The following is a 12,021-nucleotide window of genomic DNA, read 5'->3' as shown; positions in this document are numbered from 1 at the left end:
GGGCTTCTGCTCACTGCATGTTTCCTTCTGAGACTAGTAATGACTGTGAGTGTGGGGCCCAGCAAAGCCCCCATCATAGGTCAGGATTCTGGCAGGTGCTTCCCATGTTACTCTGAGTAAACTCCAAAGTTCTCTCATGTCCCCAACACTGTGGGCTCCTACTTTGTTCTAATCCCACTGGCCTCTACGCTTCTCAAACATTCCAAGCCAACTCCCCTCCTCAGGGCCTTTCCACTCTCTGTTCCACAAACCTGGCACACTCCTCCACAGGACGTTCTAATGACTCCTTCCCGCACTTCATTCAGGTCTCTGCTCAAATGTCAGACCTCACCAGAGAGGCCCTCCTTGACTATGCTATGCTCCCCCCACCTCAGCTGCTCTCTGTCTCTGGGCCCTGCTTTATTTTTCTTCTTCTTAGTTGTCACAACAAATTATACATGTACTGTCTGTCTCCTCCAGCTGGAACAGAAGGGTCATAAAGACAGGAAGTTCGTTTTGTTTCCTGTTGCATTTCCAGTGCTTAAAATAGCACACAGTAAGTATTCAGGATATCTATTTATTGAATGAATAAATAAAAGAATGAATAAGTGATGCTCTACTGGAATTCAAGAAGGCAGCAGGATTGAGGCTCTTCCAATCCAAAGCTGTAGGAGTGTGAAGGCCATAGCAGGTGGTATCAATGAGGGCTTGGGGGAGCAGCTTAAGTCGTCCTACCCCAAGGCAGGAGAGCCAAGATGCAGTGCTGCGTGCAGGAAGTGGAAGAAGCAAGGGCTGGGTTCATGGGGCTGCAGGTGGGGATGAGTCCCGGGGGCCTGCCAGTCAGCTAGGCCTCCAGCCAAATGAGCAGCTGAACCTCAGGCAGTTGGAGCAGGAGAACAGGGAATCCCCAGGGCAGTATCTGCAGAAATGAAAATCAGAACACAGGTGGCCTGTTACCTGGAGATGGATGGCATGTGCTGCCTTTTTTATGTATCTTGTTTTTCTAATGTGCCTTTTAAAATCACTTAACCAAATTCCAGATTTAAGACACCTGTGAATTAATTAACAATGTCACTAACTACCACCTCTCCTCCCCAAACATAGACTCAGGAAGTCCCATATAGTGTCTTAGTTCAAAACTCTTACCTTGGGTCCATGTACTTAGAGCCTTACCCAATGGCTCTCTAGCCTGTGAGCTCCTTGAGAGAAGCTTGTTATGCTGTCAGCACTGAATGCAGTCACCATCACTTAGTATGCTCTTGATAAATGTCAGATGACTCAATAAGTATATTTTGAAATAGATTTCCTGGAAGACACTAAGCTAAATATTCACTAACAAGCATCACTAATTATATGCTATTATCATCTTATACTGAATTATGCAGATGCTGGCAAAAATTGGTTCAAGGATTGGGGACTCACAAAAGAAATAAGTAATTGCAAAAATTTAGATAATATGTTAACTGTACTCTGACTATTAATAGTAATTTTAAATTGTATTCTAAATGTTAAAATTGAAATATTTAAAATAAAAATGCCATGTAAGGTATGATAAGACCAAATGATGCTAATGAAACCTTTATCTAAAATGTGGACTTTCCAGAGATATTTACCTGTACTGGGAGGAAGAAAAGTATGTGAGAAATATGATTATACCTCTGTATTATATTTTTATTTTAAATAGTTCAATTTTTAACATTTTGAATACAATTTAAAAATTACTATTAATAGTCATAATACAGTTAACATATTATCTAAATTTTTGCAAGAAAATGATTTGGTCTTTTCATAAAAAGACTATGTCTTCAATGTGATTTTATACCCTAGGGTGATTTTTTTCCTCACAATATAGAATATTTGATATAATTAGTTCAGCAAACATTTACTGACTGCATACAGTATACAACTCACTATGCTAGGTACAGTTAAAAAATATAAGCCTCACGTAACAAAAAACTCTGCAGTGGACTTACTAATCTATGTATACTCTACTGAGATTTATATGTACTTACCTTTATTTATATATTTATTTATTACCTATGTTCATTTCTATATTATATTTATATTTAATATGTTTATATTAAACCCGTTTGAAGGTGAGCATACTGTATATGGAATGCCTTTAAATATATTGTGATGTATGGCACATCCTGAGCATAACTACACAGCGACTCTCTAACATAAATGTTTTTGCTCCCATCCCCAGTATTCATCATCACAGTCAGGTACCTCTTTTCACTTAACCTCAAACCCTGTTTTGCATAAATGACCTCAAATATCATGCTCCAGAAGACCATTGGCTTCCCAGGGCACTGAGAGTAAAAGCCTGTGCCACTCCCTGCCTCCCTACACTTGTGAGGCTGGTTTCTTACAGTCTTGCAGGTCTCAATTCAAATGCCTCAGAGGTGTTCCCTGACCATCTGATCAAAAATGTCTTTGACATCAGATTCCTTGATTTTCCTTCCTCATAGCACTTTCCATTACCTGTAACTGCCTTGTTTATTGAGTTTACTGTTCATCTCCTCCATCTGGAGTGTAAGCTTGACCATAATTTTTGTTTTGATCCCTACCCAACCCCCAGCTGCCAGCACACAATATGCATTGAATCACTTATTAACTAATGAACTTCCTACCAAGCTTGAGTTTATTTCATGCATGTTATGAGAATTTTTACATGGCCATCAGAAAGCAAATAATAAATGTAAAAATCATGCTTTCCTACACAGTTTTCTACATTATTGTTGTGTAAGAAGATATATCTGACATTTAACAAAATGGATCATAAGTATAATTTAACAGTATCTACTGAATGAATCTCCCTAAATGATTATTTGTTGAACAAATGAATGAAAATATTTTTGTTCAAAATGAATGAGATTCCTAAAAAAATGCAGTTATAATGATTTACTAATATTCTCCTTCAACTTTTAGAAGAAAGCCAAAATAATTTTTATTAGTTGTGAATTATTTTTGTGGAAAAATAGTAGTTGTGGAAAAATTGAAATAGGCACTCCAAAACCACCTCAAATTGACTGCTTCAGTAAGTTTAATAGTTCCCTTACAGTCTCAAGTAGTGTTTCAGACAACAACAAAAAAAAACCCCACAGAAGTTTAAGATCCAAATTCCTCCTTCTTGTGGTATAAATCAAAGTTCATTGCTATGAAAACTAGATATTATGAAGTGGTTGGTTTTTCTTCAGAATAGAGAGTAAAATCAGAAAGTTCAAAATTCAGGATCTTTGGTTTGTATGGGGGAGAATCTGTGACTAACAGCATAGAGGCTCTCTAATGGAAAAACCTCACGTGTTTTCACATCCTACCTCCCAGCATAAGCTGGTGCTGGGTCACTTGCTGGGGATGCAGCCAGGAACAAAACAGACAGGTCTGCCCTCACCTGGGTTACAGCCCTATCAAACAGTGTAGGGTTATGAGCACGACACAGGCCACATATGACTAGAGCATTCCATGACTGCAAGGCCCCCCTGACCACCAAGGCTACAGAGGGGATGTTGTCAGAAGGTGAGCTCTGCAAAATGGGGCTCCAGCCTTGCATCACCTTCACTGGCAGGTTGTTCCACACTGTAGTCTGAAGGGTCCCCTTACAGGATTTGTATATCACTGACTTTCAAATCATCATTCACAAACTGTCTCCATGTAAGGGGCCCCCATTTTTAGGAACACTTGTAAATAAATTTTTTTTAAATGGAGCAAATGATTCATCACTATATTTTACCAGTCTACATGCTAGAAGAGAATTTTTGGTAAGAAAGTAACAACATCAGAAGTTAGTATAAACTATTATTCATTTTTAAATGGTAGCTTTTCTTATTTAAAAACAACAAACAAAACAACCTAGTGAGGGTATGGTGAGGGCTATTTCTATGCATTGTCAATCACAACTTCACTTTTCCTGAAAATCAGTTTGGCATTAAGTAACAAAAATCTTAAAAAGTTGTTCATACTCCTTGACTTGGAAATTACCGCCCATGGATCTTGCTTAAATAAGTAATCCGATACAAATATATAAAATGGAATATAAATAAATTTGTAACCTTTGTCCAAAAAAAAGAAGTAATTTGAAATTGAACAAAGATTTTCTCTAAGTGCCATTTATAATACCAAATATTTGGAAATGGCCTAAAGGTCCAATTGCAAGGGAATAGTTAATAAATTATGATATATCCATATAATCCAGTATTATACAGACATTAATAAAGCTTGCCTAGAAGTTGAAAAATATTTAGTACATAAGGTTAAGCAAACACAGCAGGCTGTAATACATTATTAACTATGGAAAAAAATTCATTAAAAATAAGGAGGAAGAAAATGCCAAAATGTTATGGGGTGCCTTTGGGTCATAGGATTATAGGCTAGTTTTTTCCCTGACTTTTTACACTTAATGTATTTTCCAGAGTTTTTACTGGGAGCATGTATTGCTTTTATGAGTAAAAACATCTCTTCAGAAACGCTAAGTAACTCCACTGTCTTACAAATACTTTCACATGTATGGTCACTGAGCCAATCTGACCCACTTTGCCAAGGGAGGCAAAGTTTGTATCACTCCTGTGCCATCATCAGCTTAAAAAGAGTATTCTTAAAAAGAGATTCTCTGGATTCACCCTGCATTTCTGCCCAAAGATGCTGATTGTCAAAAGAAAAATATTTTCTTTCTCTCCAGCAGCTGCAAATCTATCACTACTTCTGTGATTAGTTCACTATTTGCACAAGAGCCTGCTCCTTCTCAGCATTACTTTGGCTTCATGAGCCTCATATTCTTTTCATATCTCTACCAGTTTTATTTCAATGTAAATCATTTGTTTACATCTGACTGTCTTATTAGATTATGAGACCTGGTCCCTACCCTCAAAGATCTCATAATCTAATGGGAACAAAAACATGAACACTGTCCAACCCCCAAAATGACAAACATCCCCTGAATCTGGCTAATGTGAGTGACTGCTGCTTCTTCATCAACTACAGCATTAGCTTCTAGTACCGCCTCCTTCTAGATAAGATTTATTAAGATACAAAATCATAGGATTACCCCTGCTTCAATCCAGAGCAAAGACTGCTTCTGTAAACACTCTCCCAAATCATCTAACACAAGCCCAAATCCTGTAATGAATTTTTATGGAGACACCCCATGTTCTTCTGTGGTGTACATGCTTTCTCACTGTAGTGCATAGCAAGGGCAACTTGTTCAACTGCAGGTCAGTTCCTGGTGGCCTCCGATTGGAAGGCATTGATACATTCTTAGTTCTTCCTGGAATGCCCTCCTCTCTTCTCTCTGCCCAAACATATTCCTCAGAACTCACCTCCTCCTGGAAGCCTCCCCTGATTGGCTTTCTGTACTTTAAATGGTTCCATTCCTTTTAGTCTCCCTAATGTTTATGTTCAGCTGCTACTATGAAGTTTGCTTTTCATAGCACTAACTAGCACTGTGGTCTTGATTACTCTCTGAAAGATTCTTCTAACTCTAAAATCATATTATGCTAGTGTGTTTTAAAAGTTTTATGCATGATTGTTTTACCTGCTCAAATAGATTATGAAGTTCTCACAAATATGTCCATTTTTATATACCTTCTCATTCTCCTTCTTCTTATCATATATACACACAGTCCATTGCACATACATCCAGTCATATGAATTTGACCTTACAACTGTTGGGGAATAATATTCCACTAGTAAACTGTTTAATTTAGAGCATCTTCAAGTATAGACCTTTATAACTACAGTGTGTTCCATGTACCGGTACATTTAACAATGTGCTAGTGAGGGTTCTCTCTCTCTCCCTCTCTCTGTCTGTCTTTCCTCTCCTTTGTATGTATTTATTTCTAATTTTTCATATTTCTGGACAAAATACCTGTATGTATAAAGGTAAATTCAGGTCATCACAGCCGGCAGAGGTCCCTTCTCTTTAACTGAAATCAGTGACTAAAATTGTTTTTCAGACATTTGACTTGCTGACGTAACTATCCTGCATAATAACAGAGATCCTGCACAGAGGGGGAAGAAATCTACTAGATTATTAAGTATTCTGCCAAAGCTGCATATGATCCTGCTGGACAGCTGTCTGCAGATGGTCTGTTCTTACCTCACACTCAGATGTCTAGAAGTTGGCTCACTGTCTTCCTTCACAGCCACGTCCCTTGCTCACTTCCCCATTTCATCACTCAGACTTGAAACTGACCTTGCTCTGCTAGGACCAGGGTGACTCCCTGCAGACCCAGGATGTGGTCTGGATTCAGACAGATCTGGGATGCCTGGCCAACTCCTTCACCTTGCAGTCTCCAGGAGCTCAGGCAAGAAATTTAACCTCTCTTAGCTTCCATTTTCTGGTTCAAAAAAGAAGGGCATAATATTTACTCTTCCAGGACTGTAATGAAGATTTAGTGAGATTTATGTATCTAAGGCACATGGCATACGCTCTACAAATGTTAGCTCTTCTTAACTTCACAGTGCCTGACAACTAATATAATCTGAGGAGCTGCCCATTCCATTTTCTTATTAACTTACACCAGGAAGGATATTTAAAGCCAGGGCAGATGGTAGAGTTCCTGTTCTCAGATCAACAATCAAACTCCAGTTGTTCTATTGATCTGCACACCTGTTAAACTTCCTGATACTGCTCCTGTCCCCTTTCCTTGCTATAACCAAAACCCAGAATTTATGCAGGTGACATTCTTTCCTAGGGTCCGACCTTGGCACGCTTGTCCAGCTTGCCTCTGAGTACGGATGCTCTGCACCTTCACCCTATAACCTCTGTTCTGGGCCTTCTGTCTGACCTGGACTTCTGGCACTCTGGTTGCCTATTAGAAGGTGCATCCTTGAGCCCATCCTTCAGTTTGGCCTGATACAGTGGATTCTGACCTTGGGTTTGGAAAGTAGTATTTCATAGTGGTTAGAGCACAAGCTTTAGTGTCAGACTGCCAGGGTTTGAAATCCAGCAGTACTACTTAATGACCACATAACCTTACATAAATTATTTACCTCCCAAATTTCAGTGTTCTCACCTTAGAGGGCTGTTATGATGTTTAAATAATATAATGAATTTAAAACATGCAACATGGGACCTGCCATACTAGGTAGGTCCTCAATAAATGCCCGTTCTACTCATGCCCCTAGGACTCCTAGTGACCACAAGCCTCCTTTCTACACAATCCAGTTGCTGCAATCACATCCACCACATACAGTTACCTACTGGCCCAACCTCTCTTCATAGTCTGGTCCCTTCTGATCCACTCCATCCCATAAATGCTTATGTCAGCACAGATGCTCCTTTGTCCTGACATACAGCCTCACCAGACTTTCATAATGTTGCTCACACATTCTTGCTGCCAGTACTCTAATTAGGGACCTATCATTTTATGCCTCCTAAGTAAAAACCTTGATCTGTGCCTGCTGCTCCCCCCTGCCCATCTCCAACAAACCCAATGAATTTGCATAAACAGTAGTTCTGTGGTCATCACCTCACTTCCCTGTGCAAATGTTCACTGGCTCTACAATGACCAAAGTAGGGGTCTCCAACCTTATGATCACTACACGGCCAGGGCTTCTGGAAATGAAATCCTTGGGCTAGAAATAAGACACAGGGATGTTTGCTAAAAGTACACAGATATAGGTAAATGGTGGACTCCTTATTCAATAATATTCTGGAAACCACTCTCCTTTCAACAAAATCTAGACATGGGAGCATTATTTCACCACTGGGTATCATCTTGGTTGGGAGAAAGGTCCCACTTCTAGAATTTGCATGGCCTCGGACACCTGAGTTGCCTCCATATGCAGACTCTACATCATTGTGCAGAGGGGCTGTCCCATAAAAAGAAAAAGTAATTATACCCAGTAACATCTTGTTTTTGACTGGCAGTATCGTTTGCTTGGGAGAACCATACCTCTATGTGATCTTGACAGACAGCCCCTCATGGTGCCCTACCAGCCCCCTCCTCCTCCTCCTTCTACCTTCACATGATCCAGTCCAAGCCTATCACAGTAGCACTCTCTGTTAGACATAGAGACTGATTCAGTGACCACCAAGCACGGCCAATCAGAGCCCTTTAAGGAAATTTATATAAATGGGTCCTAGAAGAGACTGGGCCTCTCTTTCTTATGGATCAAAAGCCCAGGAATGTAGGCTTAGAACTACTGACAGTCATCTTTCTCCACACACAGAAAGAGGGCCTCAGAATAAAGCTGGCCCAGAAAGAAGTGGAGTTGAGAAACAGGGAAAGAGAGAAAGACCCCTGACAAAGTCGAGTGAATCTCTGGGTCAGCCATGACTGAAGCAAGTTTCACCTTTGGACTTCCAGTCACATGCACCACTAAATCCTTTCTTGCTTAACCTAGTTAAATGTAGGCTCTCCACACATAAAATAAAATGAATCCTGATCAACTTCCTTCCATGGGAACACAAGGTGGGAGGTTATAGTGGGACTTGTTCACCCTTAGCGCACTTACTGCTCAGGGCAGAGTAAAGAGGGTCCTACAGGAGGGATTGTATAGATCCACATCTTCACAACTTGCTACATTCCTATGCCTTCTGCGTAATTTCTCCTCTGGTGACAAAGTTTCCAAAGCACAACTTGAACATATCCCATCAATGTACAATGGCCAAGAATCCTTAACTTATGTACAATGTAGATATTCTCCTTTTCCGATTGCACTCAAAATTCTCAGAAGAATCTTATCAATGATTCTGTGCAAGTCAAATCCCCAGAATCCCTGCTTGGAAGGGAAAGGAGGTGAGGTGGGGAGGAAGCACAGAACAGGAGCAATCAGACTACATATCAATAATCAGACTTCAAGGCATTTCAGGAGGTCTCAATCTAATAACTGAAGACTCTTGTCTTTCGAAATGTAACCTAAAGTTTTACTCAGAAATTCAACATCTGTTAAAATTTACACCAACCTTACCTCTCTCTCATTTACCCAGGGTTTCCAAAGTGTGCTCTAGCTTTGCCTATCTCTATAAATCCTGCAGAAAAACAGTGGAGTGTACTGGTGCAAACGAGCTTTGCAGTGTCAGTCTTGGTTTCATCACCTCTCTGCTCTAATTACCTGTGAGGGTTGTTATGAAAATCAATTGCCATGATTTGTGAAAATTCATGAAAAATTGTCAAGTACTGAGTGAAAGCTGGTATTTATTATTTTATTATGTATTGTCAACTCAGATGATCAGTGATGGGCCAAATGTCCCAGGCAAGATCTCCTTTACTTTCCATTATCATAGTCATTACCTTTTCCCTACATATAGCTTGGCCTCCAGCCTGTCTTCCTACAACCCAAACCTACAAATCGCAACCACCACCCCAACACGTTCTGATTTCTCCGTCTGCTTAATTCCACCAGAGCTCATCCTGCAGCATTTAAAAAAGAGGATGGGAAGATCACCTGTCCAAAGCCCTTATTCTGTAGGTGAGAGCACCAAGGACAAGAAAAGCCAAGGAACTCATCCAGGGCCATGTAATCAGTGGCTCAGTCAAGATAACTCTCCATCCAGTGCTCTTTGCAACCTACCATACTACTTCTGAGTCAACACCAGTCCCCTGATGCTCACAGAGCATCACAAGTGCTAGGTGATCTGTGTCACATTTACCAGTCCCCTCCCACCAGCCTATGAGCTCCCATAGGAGAGGCTGGATGGTTGTCCATCAGCCAGCACAGCACAAGTGCTCATCGATGTTCTCTGAGTGCTTGGTCACATGTCAGACCTTAGTGGACAACTCATATCTTGAGTCCAGGAACAAGTGGATACACTTGATAAAACTGCAAATCATACATTCCTTAATAAAATGAAGGGTCCATCTCATTGCAGGTTTTACTGTCCCTGCACCAGTTCTTTTTCCAAAATGAGTTTGCTTTACAAAGAATCCCCATACTGTCTCCTATTTAGGGAGAGTAACACTATGTAAAATTTATTTTTCAACTGCTTCCTCTTTTAAATTTTGCATTCTGATAAGTAACATGCATTACTATGAGGACTTTTTATTTTTTTATCTGCTACTAATTTTGCTTAAGAAATGTAAAGGGTAACATTTGCTTTTATCTTTGTTCTTATCCATCTTCCTAAGCTAAATATAAGCTTCCTTTATGCTAAGAATCATCATGAGAGAATTTAAGCAATAAATTCAGATTCACTCTCCCTATATCAGTAGTTATCCTTCTCTGTCCAATAAGCTGTTGTCAAAATTCCGAAACTACGCAAGTCCAAATATAGCAATCTAAACTCTTAGAGCACTCAAAAGCTTCACTAAAAATTCCTCTAAGTAACAAGTGCAGCCATCCTTCATTACAATGATCTTTCCTCAGGAATCTTTTGATTATGGGTGTCTTTCGGCTACTACATGCATTTACCTGGATCTCAGAAGCAACAGGTGAAACCTTTCTGTGCCAACTGCCTGGAAATTACTGAGACTTCCACTGCAAGAATTCTCATTTACTGAAGGCTTTCCTAGCCTAGATACAAAGCTAATTAAAACCAGGTTACACATTATAGTAAATTATCTCATAATTATGAGCTCTCTAGTAGGACTTTGTTAGAGAAAAATCATTCTTAATATCTCAGTACACGTATTTAAGAGTAAAAAAAACTCATAATATTAAATTGCTAGAGCATTTACTATAGTTTCCACTTAATGGAAGCATTATTTTCTATTCAGTACTCCTATTCTTCACCTGAGCTGTTTGAAAAGCATGAAACTACAATCAGATGCTTATGTATGGGTAAACAGTGGGAAAAGAAAGTAAGGTTTAAAAAGTTTCGAAGTTTAGCCTACTTTTCACAAAATGGTAATATGTCCTAATATCAATAGCCAAATAACAGTCTGAAGGTCATTTTATAAGTGTTTTCATAATGCAAGAGATGACAAACAATTAAAGCAAACAGCTTCCTGGTAATATTTATGCATAAAGAACTACAGAATATATGCCTCTGAACTTGGTTTGACTGCAGCACCAAAAGACTTCAATATTCTTACTGACAAATAAGATTTATCGATTCTTGAAATGTTTTCTATGCAGTTGTTCACAACTACTTCTGAAGGGTTTCCCAAGAAAAGACAAGGTAAGAGATACTTGAGTCGGACATATTTCGTTTTGAAATACACCAGACTGAGGTGTACAGGGACTGATTCCAATTAGTCAATTACATGTATGTGAAGCATCTGCCTTTCTGTCTAACATTACTAATGCCTGGTATTGAACAAAATTGTTTTTATTACGTGCACGCACACACGCACACACTAACACACACACACCCCTCTTAATCGAAGAGCAGTAAATACACCCAGGGAGCTTGCGCCCACCCAATGTGAAGTGTTGGCTCGAACAATTAATTATCACAAAAGAATGACTAATGAAGCAAATTGTGCAAGTCCGGTCCTTTCTCTTAAGGACAGATTATATAGGAAGAGGAGTAGAGCTGTATTTTGCAAGTAATTGCTTCGCCTCAGAGCATTTTGCCTATGTAAATACTACCACACACAGCTATTGCTTTAGGAAACCCTGACCACACTTTGTTCTACATAAATGAGCGCTGTGGACATCTTTACAGAGAACGCTGACTCTCTGGAATGGAAACAAAGGAGGGTGTAGCTCGGAGAAGCCCAGCCGCGCGCTCCTAGACTCCGGGTCCTCGGAGGCTGCCCGCACGGCTTTTCCTGCGCTCTAGGGACTGAGGCGTCCGGAACTGATGGCGGACTTGGTGTATTTCCCAAACTTCAGGACGCGAGGTTTCCTCTGGAGGCTGGAGCGGAGCGGAGGGGAGGGGGCTGGAGGAGCCCCCCGTTTCGGCTGCAGGGGTCGCCCACCGCCCGCCCCCGCCCTCCGGCACGCTCTCCTTCCCCTCACCTGTCCTGAGCGCGGGGCCTCGGGGTCCGGTCGCCTCTCGGGGCTCTCCCTGCAGGACCTGTCGGGAAGGCGGACACCTCCGGAGACCAGCGAAGGAGGCGGCGGCGTCGGGGGCGTCAGCAGGAATCTCCGCAGCCGCGGGCGGTCGCGGTCTCCCTCCCCATCCCGGCGGGGCTCGGGCCGGCGGGCGCGACG

The 12,021-nt window shown here is 40.8% G+C and overlaps 1 long non-coding RNA gene across 1 annotated transcript; it reads right to left on the bottom strand.

Moving 5' to 3' along the window:
* Window positions 1-540: 540 nt before the first annotated feature.
* Window positions 541-11,951, bottom strand: LOC103606432. Its single transcript, XR_551887.1, has 2 exons — window positions 11,827-11,951; window positions 541-898 (listed from the first exon to the last, which is right to left on the bottom strand). It is a non-coding gene; the product is annotated as an uncharacterized LOC103606432 (long non-coding RNA).
* Window positions 11,952-12,021: the final 70 nt, after the last annotated feature.

This window comes from Galeopterus variegatus, unplaced genomic scaffold, assembly GCF_000696425.1.
Source record: "Galeopterus variegatus unplaced genomic scaffold, G_variegatus-3.0.2 Scaffold6578, whole genome shotgun sequence".
Classification (NCBI taxonomy): Eukaryota; Metazoa; Chordata; class Mammalia; order Dermoptera; family Cynocephalidae; genus Galeopterus; species Galeopterus variegatus.
The sequence above is the reverse complement of the archived record's forward strand: the minus strand, read 5'-3'. Positions and strand labels throughout refer to the sequence as shown.